This window comes from Rosa chinensis, chromosome 4 (genome assembly GCF_002994745.2).
Source record: "Rosa chinensis cultivar Old Blush chromosome 4, RchiOBHm-V2, whole genome shotgun sequence".
Classification (NCBI taxonomy): Eukaryota; Viridiplantae; Streptophyta; class Magnoliopsida; order Rosales; family Rosaceae; genus Rosa; species Rosa chinensis.
In genome coordinates, this window is record NC_037091.1 from 31,901,363 (window position 1) to 31,929,172 (window position 27,810).

Below are 27,810 nucleotides of genomic sequence, written 5' to 3' on the forward strand. Positions count from 1 at the left end.
GTTGGCCACCAAAGAACACATACATATAAACGTTTTCTATAAAACAAAATCAATCAAGCAATCTCACATAAGCAACATATAAATCAACATAAAGAAATCACAACTTTATTTCAAAACATATAAACGGCTTTAAACTTTGCCCTTAACATCATGTTAACTAGAATCCATAACTCTACAAATCAAACAAAGGAAAACATAAGAAAGTATGAAATACACCGTGGAAGATGGATGACAAGCCTTGAGACAAAGAACTTGAAGATCCTTGAAAGCAAGCAATCTTCTAGGGATGACACAAGGGTGGATGACGGTTAGAATCTTGATGTATTGCATGACTTCTTCTCCTCCTTGGTTGAGACGCAGAGCTTCTGAAGACTAGAGAATGGAGAGAATTTTTCTGATGTTTATTTACTGAGGGAGAGAGGTGTGTTTTTGGTATGTTGGTGTGGTTGTGGTAAAGAGGGGTATATATAGGGGAAGGCAAGGCTTCATGAATTTAATTTCTAAGGAATTTTCTGGTTGCACCACACAGCTCCAACCAATGAATTAATGTCATGTCAGCTCTGCCATGTCACTCAACCAATCAAAAAGCTCCAAAATAATTCCATAATCTTTCCAAATATATTATTGCTGATTTCCCAAGATTTATCTAATTTTTCTCTTAATTTTCGGCCAAAATAATCTTGAGTGAAAATAGGAATGAATCTGGACTTGTTTTGGACCTTTTCTCCCTTAAATCTCTCCATGGCATCATTATCCTTGATCCTCTCTTGATTTTTGACATTAACTCCATAATTTCCCATGGCAAAAATCAGATTTAATTCCCCAATAATATCTCCAATGCTTTCCCTTGATTTCTTCTTGATTTTTTACATTATCTTCATGATTTCCCATGGCAAAATCAGATTTAATTCCCAAAAATATCTCCCTTACGTCCAACAACCCAAAATCACTTGGGCTCTTCACCTTTTTGCCAAAATCCATAATTAATCTAGAAGATTCTTGGGCCTCCATGTGTCATCTTCAAGCCATGATGTCTCCTAGTGTCTCCAGGAATCTTCTCTCAACATCATTTTTCTTCATTATTTCGACCATACTTCCTGGTTGGCTTAGGAGTCTTACTTTGATATAGTTTCCTTTTTTGAACAGGATTTCCTGGCTGGACCAAGAAAACTTCATTTCTTCGTTTTAGCTCATTTATGTAGCCCTTATGCCCTGTCTTAGCTCCCTTCAACGTTTTCTAGCTCATCTTTCCTCTTTTGAGCTCATTTCAGCTCATTTATTCCAAGGACCTGAAAATAGAAACTATTACTAAAAATAGAAACTTTCTAAAAATAAGAAATGGAAACTTTCTAAAAATAGGAAATAGAAACTTTCCTAAACCAAAAGGATTTATTTAAGGAAATAACTAAGTAAATATGAGGAAATAACAGTTAAAACGTTGCATTAAAATGCTCCTATCAGAATACTTTAATCATCTAGTCCAATTTTTTGATACTCACCCTTGCAGAGCTGTAGGCCACCGGAGCAATGCAGTTATAGCACATGTTCACAAAGAATAGCTCAAAATTACAACAGCTTTAACAACAAGCCAACTCTTGGGCTAATAATCAACTAGATAAAGGTGATCCTTTTCCATACCTGAGATATTTCTTGAAAGTGGTACAGCAAGGGGGATTAAACCTTGCTTTGCTCCTGGAGAAATAATAGAATCACCTGTTTCATAGTAATGTATGGAAGAACTATGTATTAATCTATTGATGCAAAACATGGCAACATTAAAATAAGAACTATCTTTCTATTGCTTCCAAATTAGTAAACGGTAAACCACTTGCAATCTCTTTAACACCTTGCAAAATTGTGATATCCTTTCCCCCATGTTTGTTGAGAAAGAATTTAGGGGCTGTGACCACTTACCCAATTTTTGGCCAAAAATTGCCCACTTACTCCACCAAGAGTTTTTTAACCCCATTTACCCAATCTAACAGTGTTTGACAGTATTGCCCACTTACTCCCTCATTTTAATTAACAAATTACACACATATCTCTCTCTCCTCCCCCTCATCGATTTCTCTCTCTCTCTCTTTCTCTCTCTTTCTCTAACCCCGTCTCAGGCTCTCTTTCTCTCTCTCTCTCTCTGAGCCACCACGCCCACCACTCCACCGTCGATGTCGGCCTCCACCGCCGCCGCTCTGTCTTACCGTTGGACCACCAGAGGATGACGCTATCTAACTCCACGATCCCAACCTCTCTGGGCTTCGCCGGTTTTGTTCGTCAGATGTCCGGGAAGCTCTCCACGCCTGAATCGGGTCTGGGCTTCCCTTGCAGGTCTTGGACGACGTCAAAACTGTGGTCTATTAGGGGGTAATAGACAGATTATTGCCCCCCACTAATTTCTTAACTGTGGTTAATTAATCACTGAAATTAGAGTTTTGATAAGTCTTATGTTGTTTTGAGTTTATTAAAGTACAATAATCTGTCAATGATAGTTAAGTGAAGGGTTCTGACTTAAAACGAAGACATTATTTGGGGGCAATAATGTGTCTACTGCCCCCCACTAAACCATTAAAACTTGCACCAGTTAAGTGAAGGGTTCTGACTTCGTATGAAGACATTATTTGGGGGCAGTAATGTGTCTACTGCCCCCCACTAAACCATTAAAACTTGCACCAGTTTCAAGGATTCACAGTGTATTGCACTTTATCACAAACAAATCAACAAGAGATGATTACTGTCTCCTAAGAAAGACATTATTGGGTGGCACTAATGTGTCTACTGCCCCCCAATAGACCATCAAACATTACACCGCTTCCTATGTTTCACAGATTATAGAAGTTATTCACACTCAAAACAACAGATAATGTCTAAAAACCCACATTTTGAGGGTCAATATTCTGTCTACTGCCCCCCACTAGACTGACACAAACCACACAATTTTTTTCATTTATTGACTACTGCAATTTAACACTACATTTACTTTGGAATAGCAATTTTCAGTCCATCAATAAATAAAGCAGTCATCATTGGCCCCAATACAAAGTCTACTGGGGGACACTAATGTAACAACTTTTATGGTTATGACTGCACAATAGCATATAGCAGTTTTCAGTCCATCGTCGATTCCTTCAGAAGGTCAACCCCGGCGTCGCCAAGCTTCTAAGCGACAAGGACCGTTGGCTTGGCGTCGAGCCTGGCCGCGGAGAGCACGACGACGAGTTTCGGCACCGAGATGGCGAGAGCAGGCGTCGTGGGCAACCTGCTGGAGGGATGGAGGGAGGGAGAGAGAAATCCGACGTCGTCTGGAGAGAGAGAGAGGGAGAGAGAGAGAGAGAGAGAGAGAGAGAGAGAGAGAGAGAGAGATCGGTGAGGGGGGAGGAGAGAGAAATCGGTGAGGGGGAGAGGGCAAAAAAGTTTCAAAAATAAATAAAAAGAAGAAAAAAAGAATTAATTGGGTAAAGGGGAAATAATCCCTTAGAGTGTTTTGGGTAAACGGGGTTAAAAAACAGTTAGTGGAGCAAGTGGGCAAATTTTAAGCTAAAATTGGGTAAATGAGCATTTTCCCAAGAATTTATATGATGGAGGCAAACTCTCCTGCTTCAATATGTAAGCAGACCTGAAGAAATGAATTTTTATCCAATATCGTGACTTAGTAATCTGCTTTCACTATCAACAAGATGAATTCATAAAAACTTCAAAGGTCAAGATACCATAAGTTATTCCCACATACATAATGCTTGGCGTTGCCTGTCCATTATTGCCCCAAGACAATTTAAAATATGACAATGAAAAAATAAAACACACACTGCATACACTGGGATATTTCTACACCACTGGCTACACCAGTACTAAATATGAACATTTCTACAACAAAGTATACTTACAGAATTTGCGAAGAGGAGAGACACATAAGGAAAATGTCATCGTGCTTCCAAGTGAGAGGTCTACAAACACGACCAAACCGTTTGCTTTTAATCCCACAACACGGTAGCACGCATAAGTATGTATACGGCCAAGCTCGTATGCTGCGTGTTATGCCCAGTAAGAAGCATAGACAGTCCTGCTATAAGCCCTGCTAACAAAGCCCTCCACTTAGCTGTCCTGAACTAGAGTAATACCGGAACATAATCAATTAAACTAGAGCAAACAGCTATCTCAAATCTCAATCAAACAGACCATGCGAAGCTGAATATAAAAGAACAAGGAACATGCCTACGGTGGCCTCCTAAAGAAGCAATAATCTCATCCACTGAAACAAATGTGCCTGCAAAAGTCCCAAGAAACAGACCATATCTCAAGGTCTCCTGCAAAACAGTAACAATTGCTTCATTATTCGTAATCGCACCCTCAGTCCTGAACAGATACACATCAAACACTTAAATTATAACTAATAAACACATTAACAAGTTTGAATTGTTCAAATATTCGATATAATTAGCACATTAATCACTTCAATTATGACATAATTAGGTTTGAATTACTGAAATATTAACTTTTTACCTGAGAGAGGCTAAGAGCTTTCTCTTTCTGAGTCTAGCTAGGATGGAGAAGACTGCGAGGCCGCCTTTGAGGCCAGCGCCAATGGTAAAACCCTTAATCGAAGCAGTCATGACCCGTTGTAGCTTCTCTGAATCGCTCGACGGCACAGGAACGTATTTGAGTGAAGAGGAATAGCAAAACGACGACTGAGAGGGATCAGATTTCCTGTAATGCGCGCACACCAGACCTTCGGCGTTATCACCGTTGGAGCCGCCATTCTCGCTGGCGCAGTAGGTGCAGACGTCGCCGTCCGGCAACATGGGAGGGCAAGTGGATTAGGTTTTTGCGAGAATGGGGTGGCGCGTGGAGACGAAAGAGGGATTCAAAGGAGATTGAGAGGTGGATGATCGTCGATTCGGAGGTCGTGCTTTAGCCAAATACCAGCGGCTCCGGTTTTCGCTCCGCTGTTAGTTGAAATTTGAGCTAGGAGACGGCACCATTTCGGCTAGTAAAGGTGGGTTCTTGGGGAGAAGGAAAGCGAGGGAGAGTGAAGAGTGAAGCCAATACTGTCCAGATGGAGAGAAGGATTGTTCCCCTTCTTTCAATCTTCTTCTAAGATCTGAGATCTGTTAGAGAGAGAGAGAGATCTGTGCCAAAGTGCGATGTTTAAGAGAAGTCAAGGTTTTTGGGAAGGGACTGTGAAGTGTGAAGAAAGTGACGGAGAAGTCTTTGATGGAAACGATTCGAAGAAAAACCCTTATTTTGTCTAAGTGGGAGTGAGAGGAGACAAATAGCTATGGTGTTTTCATGAGAGACCCATGGTGTTTTGATGAGAGATTGATGGTTTTTGATGATGTTTAGAAGAGAGCTGCTCGACGAGTTCAGGAAACGGTTGTTTTTTACAAAGTGTTGACGGGGAGACAGCAAATCCAATAAACCTAGCTACCTATTTAAGTTGTCAAAGGTGGGCTTTTAATTTTTGCTTTATGAATCAGACAACACAAAGATGAAATTTTGTTGTCTAATTTTGAACAAATTAAACCTCAGCTAAGGTTCCAAAGAGGGAAAAGTTCCCGCTATAATATGCAACCAAAGTAACATGCTAGGCAATGCTCATTCACACAACGGAAACAACTCATTTGGTTGTGGAATCATCAATCTGGTGCTATATTTCAATCAAAACTTGGAGGTTTTTGGGGGGGCTTCAGTGCCATTTTGGGCCAAATAAAGGCACATCCAAATATTTCCCACTTTATCACACAACAAAAGGTAAAAAACCGTTGTATCATGTTTTGAATGCTACTCTCACACAACAGATATAACTATACTGTTGTACTATGTAGTACCAATTTGGAGCCAAATTTGAGTCGATCTAGGAGGGAAATCTGCCGCTATTTTTTTTATAATTCACACAACAGATTATTCTTGTAACCGTTGTGCAATGACCTTCTAAACAAAAACTTCAGAATTTTAACCACCTTATACAACGGAAGTTTAGTAAACATGTTGTGTGATTCACTTTTCTACATCACACAACACATTTTTTTTTCATTGTGCAAAAAGTGTTGTGTGTTAACGTTTTTGGTGTAGTGATATATATATATATATATATATATTTGTGAGTGTGTGTGTTTATATATATGTGTGTGTGTGTGACTGTGTGTTTATATATATATTTATATATATATAGAGAGAGAGAGAGAGAGAGATATGTGTGTGTGTGTGTGTGTTTATATATATGTGTGTGTGTGTGTGTGTGTGTGTGTGTGTGTGTGTGTGTGTGTGAAAGTTCTTATACTTCTATATAGAATATGTGCATTAGTGCATATATATATTCTACATATCGGTTGACTAATTCGATCGGATTCAAAAATATGGTGAAATTTGCTGAATTTTTTACCACACTCATAATTTATTGTAATAAACTCATCCAACGGTCGGTTTTTCCATTTTCTTTGAATTGATAGGGGTTGCTCTTTGGAGTGTATGATATATAAATATAGGTTTATAAAAGTAACTAAGTTTGATCTAGTTGATCGAATTTGAAACGAGAACCAAGTTGGCTGAATTTTCTACAACCATCATAAAACATTACAATCTCTCCATCGAGCAGTTGGTTTCTCCGAATTCATTTTCCACTTCATGGTTGCTTTAGAATGAACCTCAACAATTTAAAGGCAATGTATAAGTTATACAACTTTAGGAGGAAAATTGGTATAGGCCAATGTGTTTGTAATTAAATTTTTTTATTTTTTATCTTATGTCCACGCACATCCATCGATGGAATATTTGCAAACATGATGTGAAAAAAAAAGCACGTTTCGCGGTCGTCATGTCATCGGTCAACTAAGAAGACATACAAGTGATGATAGTTGACCAATTCGATCGGATTCGACAATATGGTGAAATTGGCTAAATTTTTTACCACACTCATAATTTATTGTAATAATGTCATCCAACGGTCTATTTTTCCATTTTCTTTGAATTGATAGGGGTTGCTCTTTGGAGTGTATGATGTATAGATATGGGTTTATAAGAGTAACTAAATTTGACCTAGTTGATCGAATTTGAAACGAGAATCAAATTAGCTGAATTTTTTACAATCACCATAAAACATTACAATCTCTCAATCGAGCGGTTCATTTCTCTAAATTCATTTTCCACTTCATGGTTGCTTTAGAATGAACCTCAATAATTTAAATGCAATATACAAGTCATACAAGTTTAGGAGGCAAATTAATATAGGCCAACATCTTTGCAATTGAAATTTTTAGCTTATGTCCACGCACATCCATCAATGGAATATTTACAGACACGATGTGAAAAAATGAGTACATTTCACAGTCGTCATGCCATCAGTCAACCAAGAAAACATACAAGTGACGACGGTTGACCAATTCGATCGGATTCGAAAATATGGTAAAATTGGCTAAATTTTTTTACCACACTCATAATTTATTATAATAATCTCATCCAAAGGTTGGTTTTCCCATTTTATTTAAGTTGATAGAGGTTTCTCTTTGGAGTGTATGATATATAAATATAAATTTATAAAAAATATTATCTTTAAAGATTTATTTGTAAATAAAGCCCGTAAGGCTTAGCCCGGCCCAGCCCGAAAAAGCCCGTGAGGCCTTCATTAAATGGATGGGCTTGGATCCTTCAATTTACAATAAAACCCGGCCCGGCCCAAGCCTGCTACCAATGGGCCGGGCTTGGCCCTGCCAGGCCCGTTGATGAGGCCTAGATGGTGATATGTTGTTGGTTTGCTTGTGCATGGATGATTTAATTTTTACTGGCAATAATCTAAGGATGTTTGAAGATTTCAAGAAAGCAATGACCACAGAATTCGAGATGACCGATATTGGGCTCATGTCATACTATCTTGGCGTTGAAGTGAAGCAAATGGAGGAAGGCATTTTCATTTCACAAGAGACCTATGCAAGAGAAGTCCTCCAAAAATTCAAGATGGATAAGTGCAATCTTGCAAGCACACTTGTAGAGTGTGGAGTGAAGTTATCCAAACATAATGTTGGTGAAAAGGTGAATCCAACTTCTTTCAAAAGTTTGGTTGGAAGCTTGAGATATCTAACATGCATTAGACCTGATATTCTTTTATAGAGTTGGTCTTGTTAGTGTTGGAAATTTTATGATTTAAAATTAAAATATATTTTATTTATTTATTTTGGGGGTTATTTTATTTTGTGTTTATTTTTCTATTTATGGTTTAACGGTTTTACGTTTTAAATATATGATTATTATTTGACTGTTATATGGTTAATGAGGCTATTGATAGTATGGTAAGTGTGCCCTATATAAGGGTATGTGGCTATGGTTGGAAGGCATATGGTGAGACATGAAACATGCACATGTGTGGAAGTTTAGATTGTCGGATAATGAGGGTATACATGACGGTATAATCCACCATAATGCAACCACTCTAGCCAAATACCTCTACCAAAGATATTCTTACAAACTATACATATACATACTTTACTTATATACCGTTTTGAGTGCATGGGTGATAATTGTTCAATGGGGCTTCTTAACTACACGACGGAGCTCGAAGAGTTGTTGTATCTTGGGGGAAGTTCGTCATTCAACCTTGTGCAGTAGGGAACGAATCTTCTCTTAGGACAGTGCGCTTGCACGCCTCGACTCGATAAGTTTTCCTATATAAAATCTATATATTATATTATTTTCTTACTTTATTTTATTTTCTCATCTATATCATTATTCTTATTTCCCAAGATATTATCATATTATTCTGTGTTTTTATTTTATAGGAATTCCGTCCCATATTTTTTACAACAATCTAAGAGAAGATTCGAGCGAAATTTCTGACAAAAATGGACAATATGAAGTTCGAGGAGTCATAATCAATATCGCACATTTGGCTTCTTCTTTATTTCTCAACTTATGAATACCTTAATATTTTTCTTTCAATTATTAGTTTATATTGGCCTTGAATATGCTAATTGCATTTTGCTTTGCATGTATACTAATTAATAGTTGAATATCAACTAATTCTTGTTAGGAAAAATCTCTCAAATGCCAAAGTTGATGGAGGAATTAGCTAGTGACGCAATATACATACACCAGCCTCTACCATGACGAAGGAATCCTAAACCACTTCTACAGCATAACTAACTTTTGTTCCGTAAGAAATATATGTTTTTTGCATATTATCATTTTGTAGTTACAATTATATCATTCGGCATATAAATTCATATTTAATGCATATGAGTTCTTTCTCATACATAAGCAAATTAAAAGATCGTGATTAAAAATTTAAAATACATATATGTTAGTAGCCAACAAGCAGGTACGTATATGTGCATGTTACAGTTAAGTTTATATATATAAGCTTATTTTCCATCAAGTCATATTTGCAAATTAAATTTGCTTTCAATGACAATTAATCTACCATGAGATCAGGTTGGCTATACTTATGATCTGTTGACTGTTATATGAAATTGATATTGCCTATAATATATAAAACGTTGTTACTTGAGGTACGTACTTGATTACTGATTTTATGAGTTATTCCATTGTATTTACTTACATACTAGTAATTGTTTTGCGTATAGCGTACCATTGAAAATATCAAATTATATTATGAATGCGATTGACCTTAAAGTCTATTACAGCGCTTTATATGTTATCAGGTCAGTTACAAATGACCTTTTCCTTTTGTTTCGAGGAGAAGCATATATTTCATTCGAGTTGCATATCATAATTAATGATTACTTATCTTTCTTTCATATCTAAAATAATGTTGCTTCAAATTGTGGTGATACTATTAATTTTGTCTCATTATTAAAATTTTGTTGAGTTATTAGCTGTAACATTGATTGAGCTTCTGAGTGATTGCAGAGAAAGAAAATAGTGATGGTACGTTTTCTTCTACTCTAAAAATTAATTTTTATATATATTATGAAATTATATATGCTACTCTATGTTAGCTTGTGTGTACAAAAATGCAACAGGTCATAAACGAAAATGCATGCTTAAAAAAAATACTTGTAAGTTCAATTGTGATCGAGAAGGTTTTCATTTTGCTTCAATAAATCATTGAGGAGTTATTTTTTTATTTCAATAGAGGGGGTTACTATTTGAAATTTTAACTATTTCATCAGTATTCTTTAATGTTTATTATTACGGAATTTTTTTTTTTTTTGGTGATGGAAATATTTTTATTCAAAACAAAAACTACATTACAAGGGAAAGACCCAAAAAAGGCCCAAAGAAAAAAACCAACAGACAAAAACAAACTAGCCCAAACAGCCCTTCAAGCTTCAACCATAGTGCCGATCCACCAGGAGAGAGATGACGTAGTGACGACGCCGCCACCAACCAATCCCAAAGGTGACACAGAAACGTCACCAGATCGGCCGGCGAAAACTTTGAGTCCAACCAAAACAATCCCGTGCAAGCACAGCAGCATAGAACCCATCAAAAGATCTCCATAACCCAAATCTCTGAACCATACAAAACACCCTCAGAAACAAACACAGAAACCAAAACATAAGAAAAAAAGAAGAAGAGAAGAGGAGAAGGAGAGCGATCCGCAGAGAGATCAAAGGGACAGACAGCCGAAGACCGTGCAGACCCTTGTTGCACTACCGTATTCAACGGGTTTACGCGCGGTAACGGGAAAACCCCGTTTAAATAGACAATCCAATCGACGCCGACGACGGAGCTCCGATAGACTAAGGAGTGATCGGTGAAGTGGAGTTCGATGGATGAGGAGGATGTGCATCTTAGCCATGAAGAATCAGAGATTTAAGGCAAAGAGTAGGAAAGAAGAAGTAAAGATAGAGATGATGGAAAGGACATGAGAAAGAAGAGGGATGGTGGGGAGGGTGAAGAAAATAGAAGAACAGAGGGATGGGTATGCTGAAAATGAAAGATTAGGAAGGGTTGGAAGAGGGCAGCTGGGAATGAAAGGAAAGCAAAGGTAAAAGGGAAATCATACTTGCCACCACCGGGGCAGGGGAGAGCTACCACTAGAAGAGTAGGGGAAAGCCTTTTGAAGAGGGAAATTTATCTCCCCCGACTTTCAAGCTAAAGATCCAGATCGGAGTGATCTAGATCTGGCAAGAAGGGGGGGGGGGGGGGGGGGAGGGGAAAGCTGGAAAGCTGGGTTTGCTAGATAGAAGAGAGAGTTTCTCTCACTAGAAAACGCGTTAAGCAAATATTTATTATTACGGACTTTTACATAACTGATTTTGTTATGACTTGTGAGTATAATTCTCTCATGAAGAGCATCTATCTTGGTGAGGCGGGGTAAGCTCTAGCTATAACTCCTATTAGGGCTGGCATTTTCAACCGAGACAAACCAACCAACCGAATCCGAGCCGAACCAAAGAAGTTGGTAACCGACACTGTCGGTAACCGAACTCTTGGTACGGTACAACCGTACCGACTCCACATACACGGTACGGTAATGGTTTCAATTTTTGTATATACATGGTATACCGTACCGTACCGAACTACGTATAATTAGTTAATTACTTATATTTTTTTTAATTGTTTATTCTTCTCTCTTCTTCTTTCTGGACCCTCTCTTCTCTTCCTTCTAGTTTTTTATTCTTCTTTCTTATGCTTTCTGGACACTCACTTCTTCTTCTCTCTTCTCTTTCCTCTTTCTTCTAGTTTTTTTATTCTTCTTCTTTCTTTTCTTTCCTCTTTCTTCTAGTTTTTTATTCTTCTCTTCTTCTTTCCGGACGCTCACTTCTTTCACTTTCTTCTTTCTTCTTTCTGGACTCTCTCTTCTTCTTCTCTCTTCTCTGAGCCTCTCAAACTCTTCAAAGAAACGCCATCTCTCTCTCTCTCTCTCTCTCTCTCTCTCTCTCTCTCTCTCTCTCTCTCTCTCTTCGGCACGAGCCCTTGATTCTCAGCCTCTCTCCGGCCATGATGGGATTTCAATACCTTTGGTTAAACTGGACTTCCACTCCTCCCGCTCTCTAGCTCTCCCATGACTCTGGGTTCGATTTCTGGGTTCAAGCTCGGTGATTCTTCAACCTCGAAGCTTGGTGATTCTTCAAGCTCAATTTCTGGGTTTTGGATTTGGTGGTTCTTCAAGATCGATTTATGGGTTTTAGATTCAGTGATTCTTCTTGTTAGAAACTCGGTTGGAGGCCCAACCAACCGATACCAACCGAGCCTCTCGGTATACCGATATGTTGGTATACCGACTTCTGTGGCCGGTAATGGGAGAAGATTTTGTGTACCAAACTAGTCTGGTACGGTAGCTGTTTTTGGGCCTGCAGCTCCGGTACCGAACCGAATCCAACCCTAACTCCTATTAACATTTATAAACATGTCTTTAAGAACATTTAATATTAAGTAATGTGGGGATTATGATCTATATTTCTAGTCATCATTTACTATTTACATCAATGATATTTTAAATGCCCTATGGTAATGTGGGGGTAACACTTGTAGCAATTTATCTTCCGTGATTATTAAATAATCAGTGCAGAGTTATAAATTTTCTTGTTTTCATATGGAGGAAAACACTCCTGTGAGAATTGTGGTTGATGGTTTATTTAAGGCTTGCAGATAAATTAAAACATAGGGTTTTGCGAGCTAAAGGGACAAGCAAGATATGACCAAAGGAAAAATAAAATAAATAAAATATGACAAAAGTCATATATCATGTCTCGTGGAGGAGGCCCTATAGTCTCGAGGAGGAGACTATATATATAAAATTGCTGAAGGGGGATGTGCTTAAGCCCATAAGGGAGTCACCTAGGGAGGTAACCCAACTTCTGTGATTGGAGATCCCATGAAGGAAGTTCAATGTGGTAGAAACAATCCATACTACGTGACTCAAATATAGCACACATAAACTTTAAGGATATATCCAAAAGAGATATTATCCTGTGTTGTGATGCCCCGGAAATTCATAATTATTTTCTGAGGATTTTTCCAGAATTAATTTTATAACTATTGGACGGTTTCGTGGCTCGTGGATGGAGCGGAAGTGTTTCGGGCGAATAATTAATTGAAGAATATGGTTTTAGGGGGTTGCCAAAGGTTGACTTTTTATTCGTTGGGATTCTCCGAAAACTTCCTTCACGAAAGTTGTAGAGCGCGTCGATACGAGTTCGTGGACATGTGGAACGCGAGAATCGGAGTTCGTATGAGGAAGTTATGGCTATTGGAAAAAGTTTCCATTTTAGTATATATAGGAAAAATCAGAAATATATTTTCATTTCCTCATTTCCTTTTCCGGAAGCCTTTTTTCTCTCTCTCTTCTCTCTCGTCCGCTCCCTCAGTATCGAAGAAAACCGCCTGACCCGACCCGAACCGGCCGATCCGACCCGACTTTTCCGGCCAACTGCGGCGGTCTCCGGCCTTGAAACTTGGCCAGCAGGGTCGTCTCCTCCGTCTGGTCGTCCCTCTGGTGTTCTCTTACGGCGATTCTCCGTCTCAGTGGCAGTTCAAGGTGGTGCAGACTGGAGAAATCGGACCCGACCGGAAAACACAGTTCCGACGTCGGCACGGCTTCGATTTTCTTGGGTTGAGTTCAGAACAAGCTCGCCGATCGATCCTTGGTGGTTGTTTGGATCGATTCACGTGAAACTTCGATCAACTCAGTTTGGATTACTGTTCACGGCTTGTGAGGTAGTTTTCGACCCCTTATGCTTGTTTTCTGACCTCGAGCTAGTTATGAGAATTCACAAGCATGCTTAGATGAAGAACTTTGATGTTGGGAGTTTTGTGAAATAATGTGTTTTTGGCCGGCGGCGGTGCACCACCGTCTGTGGTGGCGTTCCGGCGGTGTTCCGGCCACTTAAGGAATTGGTTTTGGTATTATATATGTTCTACTCGTTGATACGAGCGTTTCGATATATAATATGCAAATTTTGGAGTTCGTATGGAATTGTTATGATTTTTGCAGTTTCATACCGATCGATTTATTCGATCCTTGAGGATTTGAGCGTCCGATCGACTTGTGGTTTGGTCACATTGATCGTGGACGTATTCCGAGGACTTTGGGAGGTCTCGGATGTGGTTTCGCCTCATTTGGCGTCACCTTGGGAATTTTGGTTCGATTTAGGGTTTCGAACGTTATCCCTTGTGATTCGTTGACTGAATGAGAGCTGTAATTCCTTAGGTACGTGACGTAGTACTCCTCGGACGGCTATTTTGTGGATTGGCTGTCTTGTTCTGTATTGAAGACGCAGCGGGAGATTCAAGGTGAGTAATCTCACAAGGTTCATTAATGAATGAAATACCTTTATCGTTTGGTGAGTAAATCTCACGATATGTGTTATGAGTAGGATTGATATTTGTTATGAGGAGGATCGATATTTGTTATGAGTAGGATCGATAATTGTTATGAATATGGTTGATATTTGTTATGAGCATGATTACCCTATTGTCTTGGAGTTATTAGGTTAACTATGACTTTAGTTGGTGTTAGTGGTTTTCTGTGTGGATGGATGACTATGTGTGTATATATATATATTATGGGATGTATATATATGCATATATATTCATGTATTAGTGGCTTCGTTGTAAATCTATGTGATGATCGCTATCTATGTGATGACCAGCGAAATCTATGTGATGATCGCTATCTATGTGATGACCAGCGAAATCTATGTGATAACCGCTATCTATGTGATGACCGACAGAATCTCTGTGATGATCGCTATCTGTGTGATGATTGGCGATATATTTGTGAATCTATGTGATGATCCTTGAAATCTATGTGATGATTAGTAGGATGATGCAAATCTAGGTGATGACTGGTAGAAATCTGTGCGATGATCAGTGTGATGACTGCTCAGTAGCGGAGCTGAATTGTTATTAAGTTAACAAAGATCGAGAGGACTGCTGTGATGGTTGGGGCTACCTACAGACGTCAGAGTGTGGGACTTCGATGACTACTTTGTCTTGAGTTGTTTGACTTAGTGTGACCTCCTGAACTAAATTATATGCAGGGGTTACTATGAATTGTTTTGCTTGTTTTGATATGTGATTGCCTTGATTTCTCCTTGATTGTATTGATTGATGGTTTGATTTACATTTAAGAGCCATAGCGGTTATGAACTGTACTCTGTAGTGAGGATAGGAAGGTGATTCATTGTTCTTCACCTTTGATGTCATGTTGATGACAAAAACTCCTAGGGGGGAAATGGGAAATGAGTGTGATGTTGGAATTCGCCGTAGTGCGTTAGGATGGCGTTAAACATTTCTTGAGGAAGTCTTGTTTGACCGAAATTTGTGTAATTGGATGCTAGGATTGAGGTTATGAGCAGAAGGCTTTTGTGAAATTTGTGTAATTGGTTTTGAGTTACTCATACGAGCTTCATAAGCTTACCGGGTTTGTTGTGTGGAACCCGGTGCACTATTCAATGGAATGGTGTAGGGGTTAATCCTGCAGGTCGAGGAGATCGTGGCTGAAGCTGAGGTGACGCCTGTGCAGCTTTATGGTAGGAAGCTATCTTTGTGACTTTACCGTTGTTAAGGACTTCCGTTGTATAGTTACTCTGAGTTGCATTTACGTTTTATTTTGTTGTTGACAATTTATTTCGTAAGCATTGTAATATATAACTCTATGGAGCGAGTTTATATTAACTTTGAGGGTTCAGGGCATCAATATCTGTGTAAGTTAAAGGGAAAAAGATTCCAGGTATTTTGTATTGATGACTGGACGTTCACGCATATATAATTATGGGGTTATATATATCGATTTTCATGTGTGTAAAATCAGGGGCGTGACAGTTTGGTATCAGAGCGTAAGGTGCATATTTGGTGACAATCAATACTCCTCGAGTGATGGCCCGTCTGCAGCGGATCCCCATCTGATGCTCTTCGGTATTGATATAGTCATTGGGTATGCAATGAGTGTTGGAATGTGAGTCTTCAGGGTAGTGTTGGCTCAGTGAATAAGTTGTAGGAGCTTAAGGTAGCTTCTAGGAGTTATAGTCTTTTGAGGAATGAGGACCTTTAGATTTAACTCTTGTTTACGTAGGGGATAGAATTGTATCTTCTGACGTAGTGTGTGGTTGATTTGATTGATTGTTGGTTTAATTTGTGTAATGAAACGCTAGTTGAGAATCTAAGCATGAGGATGTAGTCACCAGTTGACTTATGTAGGCACGATATGGAAGATTAGGGAATTGATGACCGTAAGTGTGAGCTATGTGTATATCGTGTCTAAGTTATGGTGACTGATCACAGATGGTGATATATTGCGTCACAGATGGTGACTGATCACAGATGGTGATATATTGAGTCACAGATGGTGACTGATCACAGATGGTGATATATATTGAGTCACAGATGGTGACTGATCACAGATGGTGATCGATATTGAGTCACAGATGGTGACTGATCACAGATGGTGATATATATTGAGTCACAGATGGTGACTGATCACAGATGGTGATATATTGCGTCACAGATGGTGACTGATCACAGATGGTGATATATTGAGTCACAGATGGTGACTGATCACAGATGGTGATATATATTGAGTCACAGACGGTGACTGATCACAGATGGTGATCGATATTGAGTCACAGACGGTGACTGATCACAGATGGTGATCGATATTGAGTCACAGACGGTGACTGATCACAGATGGTGATCGATATTGAGTCACAGGCGGTGACTGATCACAGATGGTGATATATTGAGTCACAGATGGTGACTGATCACAGATGGTGATATATTGAGTCACAGAAGGTGACTGATCACAGATGGTGATATATATTGAGTCATAGACGGTGACTGATCGCAGACGGTGATCAAGGCAGGAAATAGGTAATCACGTCCTTGGCCGGACGAGTGGTTACGATATCAGTCAGAGTTCTTGTCTGTCTGCCAGGATAGTTTATGGGAGTAACGGTCGAGGTTGCTGGAGACTCATAAGTATGTAATTATAGGAGAATTCCGAGAGTATTCTTCCTTTATTGTCTAGATGAGACTTGATTTGCTTCTTGATGGTTAAGTTAGCAAATAGAACATTGTCACAGCGGTGATTTATGTTTTCCTTTAGATGGAAAGGTTATGGAGTGCTAGATGGAATCATGGTTGCATGGTTTCCTCAAGCTGATGTGTGTGCGGATAAGAAAGTACCTTATCTAATTCTGCTTGTGTGCTAGAATAATGTGTTGTGTTGTGTTGAGTTTTGTCTGTTGTCTATAGCTAGACTTTTGAGTGTGGCATGTTGTGATGCATAGGCCTTGGTCGAATTGAATTGAATTGACGGTTTCATTTTCAATTCTTGTAACGTAAGGGTTACATCATCGTTGAGTGGTGCAGATACTGTTATGATAACAGGATTCTGGACTTTTGTGTGATCTGTGTGTAGTGTTGCAATCACAAGAGTTTTAGTGGGTAGGGTACGAGGACGGGAATTCATGAAATTATTGGGTTACCACCAAGCGGTGTGGTAACGATTCCTATTGTTGTGATACTAGGTGAGGTACCTATATCCACTATTGATCGAGGAAGTTGTACTTTGAAATGAAGGAATTCTTGCTGAGAATGAAAATTGGATTTGAGCTTGGTTTATGCGTACTTGTGGGATTGGTGCGTGTAAATTTCGGGACGAAATTTCTTTAAGGGGGGTAGAATGTGATGCCCCGGAAATTCATAATTATTTTCTGAGGATTTTTCCAGAATTAATTTTATAACTATTGGACGGTTTCGTGGCTCGTGGATGGAGCGGAAGTGTTTCGGGCGAATAATTAATTGAAGAATATGGTTTTAGGGGGGTTGCCAAAGGTTGACTTTTTATTCGTTGGGATTCTCCGAAAACTTCCTTCACAAAAGTTGTAGAGCGCGTCGATACGAGTTCGTGGACATGTGGAACGCGAGAATCGGAGTTCGTATGAGGAAGTTATGGCTATTGGAAAAAGTTTCCATTTTAGTATATATAGGAAAAATCAGAAATATATTTTCATTTCCTCATTTCCTTTTCCGGAAGCCTTTTTTCTCTCTCTCTTCTCTCTCGTCCGCTCCCTCAGTATCGAAGAAAACCGCCTGACCCGACCCGAACCGGCCGATCCGACCCGACTTTTCCGGCCAACTGCGGCGGTCTCCGGCCTTGAAACTTGGCCAGCAGGGTCGTCTCCTCCGTCTGGTCGTCCCTCTGGTGTTCTCTTACGGCGATTCTCCGTCTCGGTGGCAGTTCAAGGCGGTGCAGACTGGAGAAATCGGACCCGACCGGAAAACACAGTTCCGACGTCGGCACGGCTTCGATTTTCTTGGGTTGAGTTCAGAACAAGCTCGCCGATCGATCCTTGGTGGTTGTTTGGATCGATTCACGTGAAACTTCGATCAACTCAGTTTGGATTACTGTTCACGGCTTGTGAGGTAGTTTTCGACCCCTTATGCTTGTTTTCTGACCTCGAGCTAGTTATGAGAATTCACAAGCATGCTTAGATGAAGAACTTTGATGTTGGGAGTTTTGTGAAATAATGTGTTTTTGGCCGGCGGCGGTGCACCACCGTCTGTGGTGGCGTTCCGGCGGTGTTCCGGCCACTTAAGGAATTGGTTTTGGTATTATATATGTTCTACTCGTTGATACGAGCGTTTCGATATATAATATGCAAATTTTGGAGTTCGTATGGAATTGTTATGATTTTTGCAGTTTCATACCGATCGATTTATTCGATCCTTGAGGATTTGAGCGTCCGATCGACTTGTGGTTTGGTCACATTGATCGTGGACGTATTCCGAGGACTTTGGGAGGTCTCGGATGTGGTTTCGCCTCATTTGGCGTCACCTTGGGAATTTTGGTTCGATTTAGGGTTTCGAACGTTATCCCTTGTGATTCGTTGACTGAATGAGAGCTGTAATTCCTTAGGTACGTGACGTAGTACTCCTCGGACGGCTATTTTGTGGATTGGCTGTCTTGTTCTGTATTGAAGACGCAGCGGGAGATTCAAGGTGAGTAATCTCACAAGGTTCATTAATGAATGAAATACCTTTATCGTTTGGTGAGTAAATCTCACGATATGTGTTATGAGTAGGATTGATATTTGTTATGAGGAGGATCGATATTTGTTATGAGTAGGATCGATAATTGTTATGAATATGGTTGATATTTGTTATGAGCATGATTACCCTATTGTCTTGGAGTTATTAGGTTAACTATGACTTTAGTTGGTGTTAGTGGTTTTCTGTGTGGATGGATGACTATGTGTGTATATATATATATTATGGGATGTATATATATGCATATATATTCATGTATTAGTGGCTTCGTTGTAAATCTATGTGATGATCGCTATCTATGTGATGACCAGCGAAATCTATGTGATGATCGCTATCTATGTGATGACCAGCGAAATCTATGTGATAACCGCTATCTATGTGATGACCGACAGAATCTCTGTGATGATCGCTATCTGTGTGATGATTGGCGATATATTTGTGAATCTATGTGATGATCCTTGAAATCTATGTGATGATTAGTAGGATGATGCAAATCTAGGTGATGACTGGTAGAAATCTGTGCGATGATCAGTGTGATGACTGCTCAGTAGCGGAGCTGAATTGTTATTAAGTTAACAAAGATCGAGAGGACTGCTGTGATGGTTGGGGCTACCTACAGACGTCAGAGTGTGGGACTTCGATGACTACTTTGTCTTGAGTTGTTTGACTTAGTGTGACCTCCTGAACTAAATTATATGCAGGGGTTACTATGAATTGTTTTGCTTGTTTTGATATGTGATTGCCTTGATTTCTCCTTGATTGTATTGATTGATGGTTTGATTTACATTTAAGAGCCATAGCGGTTATGAACTGTACTCTGTAGTGAGGATAGGAAGGTGATTCATTGTTCTTCACCTTTGATGTCATGTTGATGACAAAAACTCCTAGGGGGGGAAATGGGAAATGAGTGTGATGTTGGAATTCGCCGTAGTGCGTTAGGATGGCGTTAAACATTTCTTGAGGAAGTCTTGTTTGACCGAAATTTGTGTAATTGGATGCTAGGATTGAGGTTATGAGCAGAAGGCTTTTGTGAAATTTGTGTAATTGGTTTTGAGTTACTCATACGAGCTTCATAAGCTTACCGGGTTTGTTGTGTGGAACCCGGTGCACTATTCAATGGAATGGTGTAGGGGTTAATCCTGCAGGTCGAGGAGATCGTGGCTGAAGCTGAGGTGACGCCTGTGCAGCTTTATGGTAGGAAGCTATCTTTGTGACTTTACCGTTGTTAAGGACTTCCGTTGTATAGTTACTCTGAGTTGCATTTACGTTTTATTTTGTTGTTGACAATTTATTTCGTAAGCATTGTAATATATAACTCTATGGAGCGAGTTTATATTAACTTTGAGGGTTCAGGGCATCAATATCTATGTAAGTTAAAGGGAAAAAGATTCCAGGTATTTTGTATTGATGACTGGACGTTCACGCATATATAATTATGGGGTTATATATATCGATTTTCATGTGTGTAAAATCAGGGGCGTGACATGTGCATCCCTAAGGCATTAGGTGCTATATTAAATGTGACGTTAGGAAGGGAAAACAATGATACCTTGAATGAGTTTCGAGCCGGGAAAAACTCCCACGGGGTCCGGGCACACGTATCCTTGGAGAACTCACCTAAGTGAGAGTTGTTCGTGAGGCCGCGACAATGAGAATTGGGCTGTTCTCTAATACTCTCATGAGAATCAAGATACGCGTACGGCCATAAATGCGCCAACACGCGAACCTGTCTAATTACCCGTACTGTGTGTATGATATGTTGAAGTTTGGTCAAAGGTATCAAAGTTCAAGACTGTGTCACTTTGGTTCCTCAAATGGAGACTATCACACTAAGCTAGGTTCAAACCCGAAAGGTACCTATGCCAATTGCATAGTAAAAGCACTCACTTTTTTTTAAATGATTTTATTTTAATTTTAAATCAGTGGGGGATTGTTGGAAATTTTATGATTTAAAATTAAAATATATTTTATTTATTTTGGGGTTTTTTTTATTTTGTGTTTATTTCTCTATTTATGGTTTAACGGTTTTATGTTATAAATATATGATTATTATTTGACCGTTATATGGTTAATGAGGCTATTGATGGTATGGTAAGTGTGCCCTATATAAGGGTATGTGGCTATGGTTGGAAGGCATATGGTGAGACATGAGACATGCACATGTGTGGGAGTTTAGATTGTCGGATAATGAGGGTATACATGACGGTATAATCTACCATAATGCAACCACTCTAGCCAAATACATCTACCAAAGATATTCTTACAAACTATACATATACATACTTTACTTATACACCGTTTTAAGTGCATGGGTGATAAAGGTTCAATGGGGCTTCTTAACTGCACAACGGAGCTCGAAGAGTTGTTGTATCTTGAGGGAAGTTCGTCATTCAACCTTGTGCAGTAGGGAATGAATCTTCTCTTAGGACAGTGCACTTGCACGCCTCGACTCGATAAGTTTTCCTATATAAAATCTATATATTATATTATTTTCTTACTTTATTTTATTTTCTCATCTATATCATTATTCTTATTTCCCAAGATATTATCATATTATTCTGTGTTTTTATTTTATAGGAATTCCGTCCCATATTTTTTACAACAGTTAGCCATTACATGGAGGAGCCAACTAGCACCCACATGAAGACGGCCAAAATAATTCTTCGTTATCTCAAAGATACACTTGATTTTGGTTTACTTTATTCACCAGCAAATGATTTGAAACTTGTGGGTTATAGTGATATATAGTGACTAGGCTGGAGATGTTGATGATAGAAAGAGTACCACTGGATTTGTCCTTTATATGGGAGATGCAGCTTTCACATTGTCACGCCCCAAATTTCGAATAAAGAAATTCGAATCTGAAACGTGATAACTTAACAAGCACAAGAAAACACTTAGAAAATTCTTCATTTAAATTAAGCGATAAAACAAATCGAGCTCACCAACATCAATACAGACTCGTTCTTTAGAGTCACAAATTAATTTACAAAGAGTTTACAAATTAAACTTAACGACAATTCAATAAGTAAACACACTCACTACACAGCAGAAGAATAAAACTAGCATACACTTCAATGTCCAACCTACAACAGTAACCAACCCTCAGCTTAGATGACTGTTACTCCGACCTGCACAATAACCCCTACACCATGGAATAATGTACCGGGTTGAAACAACAAACCCAGTATGCTTTTGCAAGCTCGTGTGAGTAAACCTAAATAACTCCAAAAAAGCATTTCCGACTTGAGGACAACAATCAACACAATGATTAATTCTAACAACAAAATCCTTTTTTTCTTTTCTTTTTAGGAACACACATGTCACAACCGTGACAAATCAAATCATTCTAAATGAAAACCGGTAATCCCCGCATAGAAATTTAGTTCAGGAAATCACCAGCAGTATACAAACCAAAACTATAGTAATCCCTGCATATAGTTTAGTTCAGGAGATTACATTTAAAATCAAACAATTAGAATGAAACGGAAAATAGATAAAGAAGTCAAACAACTCACACTAAAGTCGATCATCACCAATCAACTCCAAATAAATAATCTCACAACATGTCTCGTTTTCAAAACTCGACATCCTTGCCCCCTAAGGTAACATACATCACTAAAGTGATAAAAATCATATTATTTTCACTCACCCATGATATGAAAATCAAGTCCCTCTTGGACAAGAAAAGAAAGAAACCATTTGAAACTGTCTTTTAAAAATGCGTATTCATGAGTCCCCAAGTAACCACATGTTATCCCCATTTCATACTATGGCAGACAGACTAGATCTCTAACTGAATCATAGCCTGTCACCTCAGCCGAAGCTCAACCCTACGATAATAATTGTCTCTGTCACTACTGTGACCCAGATCAGTAGATCCGAAAACATTTAAAAGCCACACATGACTCAAAATGTTACATCCATAACTCATATACACTTTCAACACAGTATAATCACCAATTACACAAAATATTCCATTTCCGAAAAGAGTAATTGCCCAAAACAATAACTTGAATAAAATCACAATTATTATGCATATCACAATGCCACACCATCAAGATATATATTTCACGTAAATATATATATATATATATATATATATATATATATATATATAAAGGCCTGCTCATCTAATGGACAGTTTTAAGGGACTGTGAGGGACAAGTGAATCTGATGGCTGAAAATAAATGCACAGTTTTAAATTGTTATAATTTCTGCTTTTATATTTAATACATGTAGTTGAGATGCATTTGTCCCTCACAGTCCCTTAGGTGAGCAAATCTGTGCACACACACACGTAGTCATCCACTCAGGAATGTCACTAATACCAACTATAGTTCACAATCGCAAAACTCAAGAAAATCATTTTTATACTTTAAATTTCATTTTTCCATACCTGTGAACCGCAGTCCTATGAACCGTAGTCAATCGAGTTCATATCGTTTAAAACAAATATTCATTTTTGAAAACGATTTACAATTTATCACATAATTTCGAATAATAAGTAAATTTGTTCGTTAATGAACCACGGGAGATTTATTCACCACTAAATCCAGCAGCGTCTTCTTAATAGCCCAAAATCATAAAATGCTCGCCAACTCAATCCATCAAGCACCTAATCAAATACGATCTCAACTTAGCATAAAATTCACAAAACACAATTGTACGATGATCCAACGATCGGATCCTCACGGATCAAATTGTCGGATCCTCTCACAGCACAGTAATCCCAAACTAAGCCTTATACGATGATCAAATTGTCGGATCCTCATCTAAGACCACACAAAGTCATCGAAATACTTATATGAACAATATATCAGAACTACAAGACGATCAGATCCTTACGGATCAAAAACTGAAACGATCGAAACCATAAAATACCTAACAAATTCATGAGATCTCCAAAAATTATATATTGTACATCGAAATGTTCGTATCGATGTATAGATTGAAAAGAGGAACAAAAACTGTCCCTGGGGTGGCTGGAAGCCTCCGAAAACTACCTCCACAGGTCGCGGTCAACCACCTAGATATGTGGTGAAACCTATCTACAACTCTTCGTCTCAACATGCCTAACAACTTTCTCAACTAGCATCAAGTCTAAATCAAAGGTTAAAATTAAGGTCGAAAACTACCTCTAAAGCCATTGAGATCAGGATTTGCCCAGTTTTCCGACGAGCTCCAGTTCTCCGTCCACGGCTCACTTGATCAGCTCGAATCCTTTGAGGAGCATTTCCAGCATCTTTAGGCGACTCCAAAAAGCCAAGTGGCTCAAGCTATGGTGGCCAGATGGCGGAGATATCGGCATTGACTTAAAACGCAAGTACAATCAGGTTTGCTTTGCTACACCGTGTAGCTGCTGAGATAGGCCGAGATGGTTGTGCAAGGTTAAGGTGAAGCCAACGCACTTGGTATCACATCCAACGGTGGCTTGTGGAGGAAGATATCACCAGTGGAAGGAAATCAGCAATTTCCGGTCGTGGAGAGAGAAACGGGTTCCTGATTTCCAATTTAGGAAATTTAGGGTTTTTTGCCATTTTTTTGGAAAATTTTCTATTTAAAAAAAATGAAAACTTTTTCCGATGGCTATAACTTCTTCATACGAACTCCGATTTTCGCGTTTCACATGTCCACGAATGCGCATCGACACGCTCTACAACTTTCGTGAAGGAAGTTTTCACATAATCCTAACGTATAAAATGTCAACTCTTTTGACCCCTCAAAAATTAAATGTTTCTAGTAATTAATCGTCCGAAACACTTTCGCTCCACCCTCAAACTATGCAATCGTACCAATGAACACTTGATTAATTCCAGGAAATTTCGGGAAATTAATAACGAATTTCCAGGGTATTACACGCATGGACTTCAAAAAAGCAACCCATTGTGACACTTTCTACTTTTGAGGCGGAATATGTTGTTGCAACATCATGTGTTTGTCATGTATTTGGCTTAGAAATTTGTTGAAAGAGTTTAACTTGGCACAAAGGAAGCTATTGAAGTCTGCATTGACAACAAGTCTGCAATAGCTTTGGCCAAGAATCCAGTGTTCCATGAAAAGAGCAAGCACATTGACATAAGGTATCACAAAATCAGAGAATTTATGAGCAAGAAGGAGATTCAGCTCAAGTTTGTCAAGTTAGCCGATCAAATTGCTGACATCTTCACAAAACCTTTGAAGATAGAGACATTTAGCAAAATGAGAACTTCACTTGGAGTCAACCTAAAAGTCATGTTTAAGGGGGGATGTGTTGGAAAATAAACATGTCCTTAATTAGTTGTTATTTGGTGTTTAATTAGAGGGTTAATGTGTGAGTTACATGCATGAGTTAGTGGGGTGTAATGCATGAAATAATGGACATTTCCATTATATAAGTTAGTGGTCAATTATGGTGTAGTGGGTGATTATGATAGAGAGTTATGTGTCAATAAGTTAGACGTCGGTTATTGACGTTATAGAGTCTAGAATTATTTTTAGTGTCCTATATATTGCATGAGCTGCATGTAATCATTTGTGTGCATTATAGTGAAACATTCTCTCTTCCATAATATTGAGTGTGTGTATTCTCCATCCAGTTCTAACATGATTTCCGTTCAATTTTGAGGAAGAGCAAAATTTACTAATCAATCCATGGAAGAAGATAATTTTTTAAATTATAATTTGTTGAAATCTATCACAAATCAATAGGAAAAGAAGTAAGGGGTGAGAGAATACAAGTATAGAATTGAGTTTGTTGTCTGCCTTTTGTTTGACACAAGAGAGTATGAAAAGAAGTGAAAAGAGAATAATGTTGTGTTGTTTGAGGCTAAGAGAAGAGTAGAAATACAAAATAGAAGAAATGACATTTGTTGTGTGGTATGAATTGTATTAGTAGGCATGTAATATAGTGTATGCAAGCCTAAGATAACACATTTAATACCAATAATAAATTGACACCTCAATAAAAAAAATTTTAAAAAAAATGAAATGCTATGTATGCAACTCTAGGGTATACAATGTTCGAAACCTATAGAAATTGATAGAGTCGCTTTGGTTCAGTTCATTCTGGTTGTTCATATGATCAAACAGAAAATCGGTCACTTCTGATTTGATGTGGTTTCGGTATCAATTGCTTAGTTTTGCCAGGTTTCGATTTTCTCACGGATTTGACCGTTTTCAGTGGCCAAAAAGTTCACCCCTATTTAAATCTTTTATTTAGGAGGAGATTACCTATCCCCAAATTGCCTATACCTATTCTGTTAGTTGCATAATTTTTTGACACATGTACTCTTGCTTAATAGAAAGCATCTCCATCTGTTAGTTCTCTATTATTAATAGAATTCTATTAAAAATAGGGGAGACTTAACAAATGGGCACTCAACTATGACTCATTCAACACTTTGGTCACTCAATTTTCAAATATATCACTTTAGTCACTCAACTATTATTCTGTCAATCACTTTAGTCCTGAAGGGGCATTTTGTCTCACTTTAGTCACTTCTCCTAATCATTTCAATTCAGACTTCTCAATTTTCCACAATTGGTTAGATGGAAATATTTTTGATATTGTGGGAAATAATTTTTTTTTAATGAAAAAAATTAACGGAGTAACTAAAGTGAATAACAGAGTTAAAGTTGAGTGACCATTTATGATATTCTCCCTAAAAATAAAAGTTTATTTACAAAAGAAAAAGTTAATAATGAAGCAGTACACTCTTCGCGTGTCTATAATTCTTCTTCTTCATGCTCCTCTCTCTACTTTACAAACCAAAACAAAGAGAATGCATCTTTATTTTGTGTTGTCCAGTGGTCTTCTTGTCTTCCCTTAATTTTCCATACACCTATATCCACATGTCAGGCAATAAATTTCGAACAAACCTATCAAAACCACCACTTATTCATGGATCAATGTTTAATGCACAAGTTATCTTCTATAATCAAATTCCCAATTATAGTTGTAAAGTCCATCCAGATCTACATGCACTAAGAATCTTGTGGCGCTCGATCAATCTTCAAATAATCGAATGTGTCATCTAATTCGACAAGATAATTTAAATGTTGAGCAAATTGAAGAAAGAGGAATAGATTCAATTGCAGTTTTAATTCAAATCTAATATTTTTTACAACAAGTAATTACGCCACCACTTCCTATAGTCATGGAAATCCATATCCTAATTTAACATCCTAAACTCTCCTACTAAACCCAAAAGATAGAATACACACTTCAAAATTAAATTTTTGGATTTTTAGTCAGAGAAGTCTGGGACACGTACAATGGGTTTCCTTGAGAAAGAAACGATATTATTAGGATTTGAGTTTCGATGGCAAACCCATGATAGTAGCTTTTGGGTCGCAATGAGAGAGAGAGAGAGAGAGAGAGAGAGAGAGAGAGAGAGAGAGAGAGAGAGAGAGAGAGAGGGAGAGAGAGAGAGAGAGAGTATGCCACATAGAAAAAAATTAAGCTTTTGCCTTTATTTACTTAATTATATGTAATAGTAGATTTTAATGGTTTTAGCTCGCTGTTAGTAAAGAAATATGTGGTCTAATATGATTGCTGAGGCATAATGGATATAGAGAAAATGGGGATAGGTGATATCCTCCTCTTTTATTTCGAACCATAACTAAGTGCGTGACGGTCTCAGAGCATCTCCAACGGGTTCTTTATAAATTCTCTATTATGTGGCTTTAAAAGTTAAAATCTCTAATTTTTCTTCCACAATTCCAACATGTTCTTTATTATTCTCTATAATTTATTATACATGGTTAAAATATATAGTAATTTTAAAAAAAATTTAAAAATTTGATCAAATAATTAATGATAAATAAATATAATTTGGAGAGAAAAGAGAAAAACTTCCTAAAAAATAATTCCCTATAATTTTAGAG

At 38.2% G+C, this 27,810-nt stretch overlaps 1 pseudogene; it reads right to left on the reverse strand.

Moving 5' to 3' along the window:
- Positions 1-1,787: 1,787 nt before the first annotated feature.
- On the reverse strand, positions 1,788-4,793 carry LOC112199122 (annotated as a pseudogene).
- Between the last annotated feature and the right edge of the window lie 23,017 nt (positions 4,794-27,810).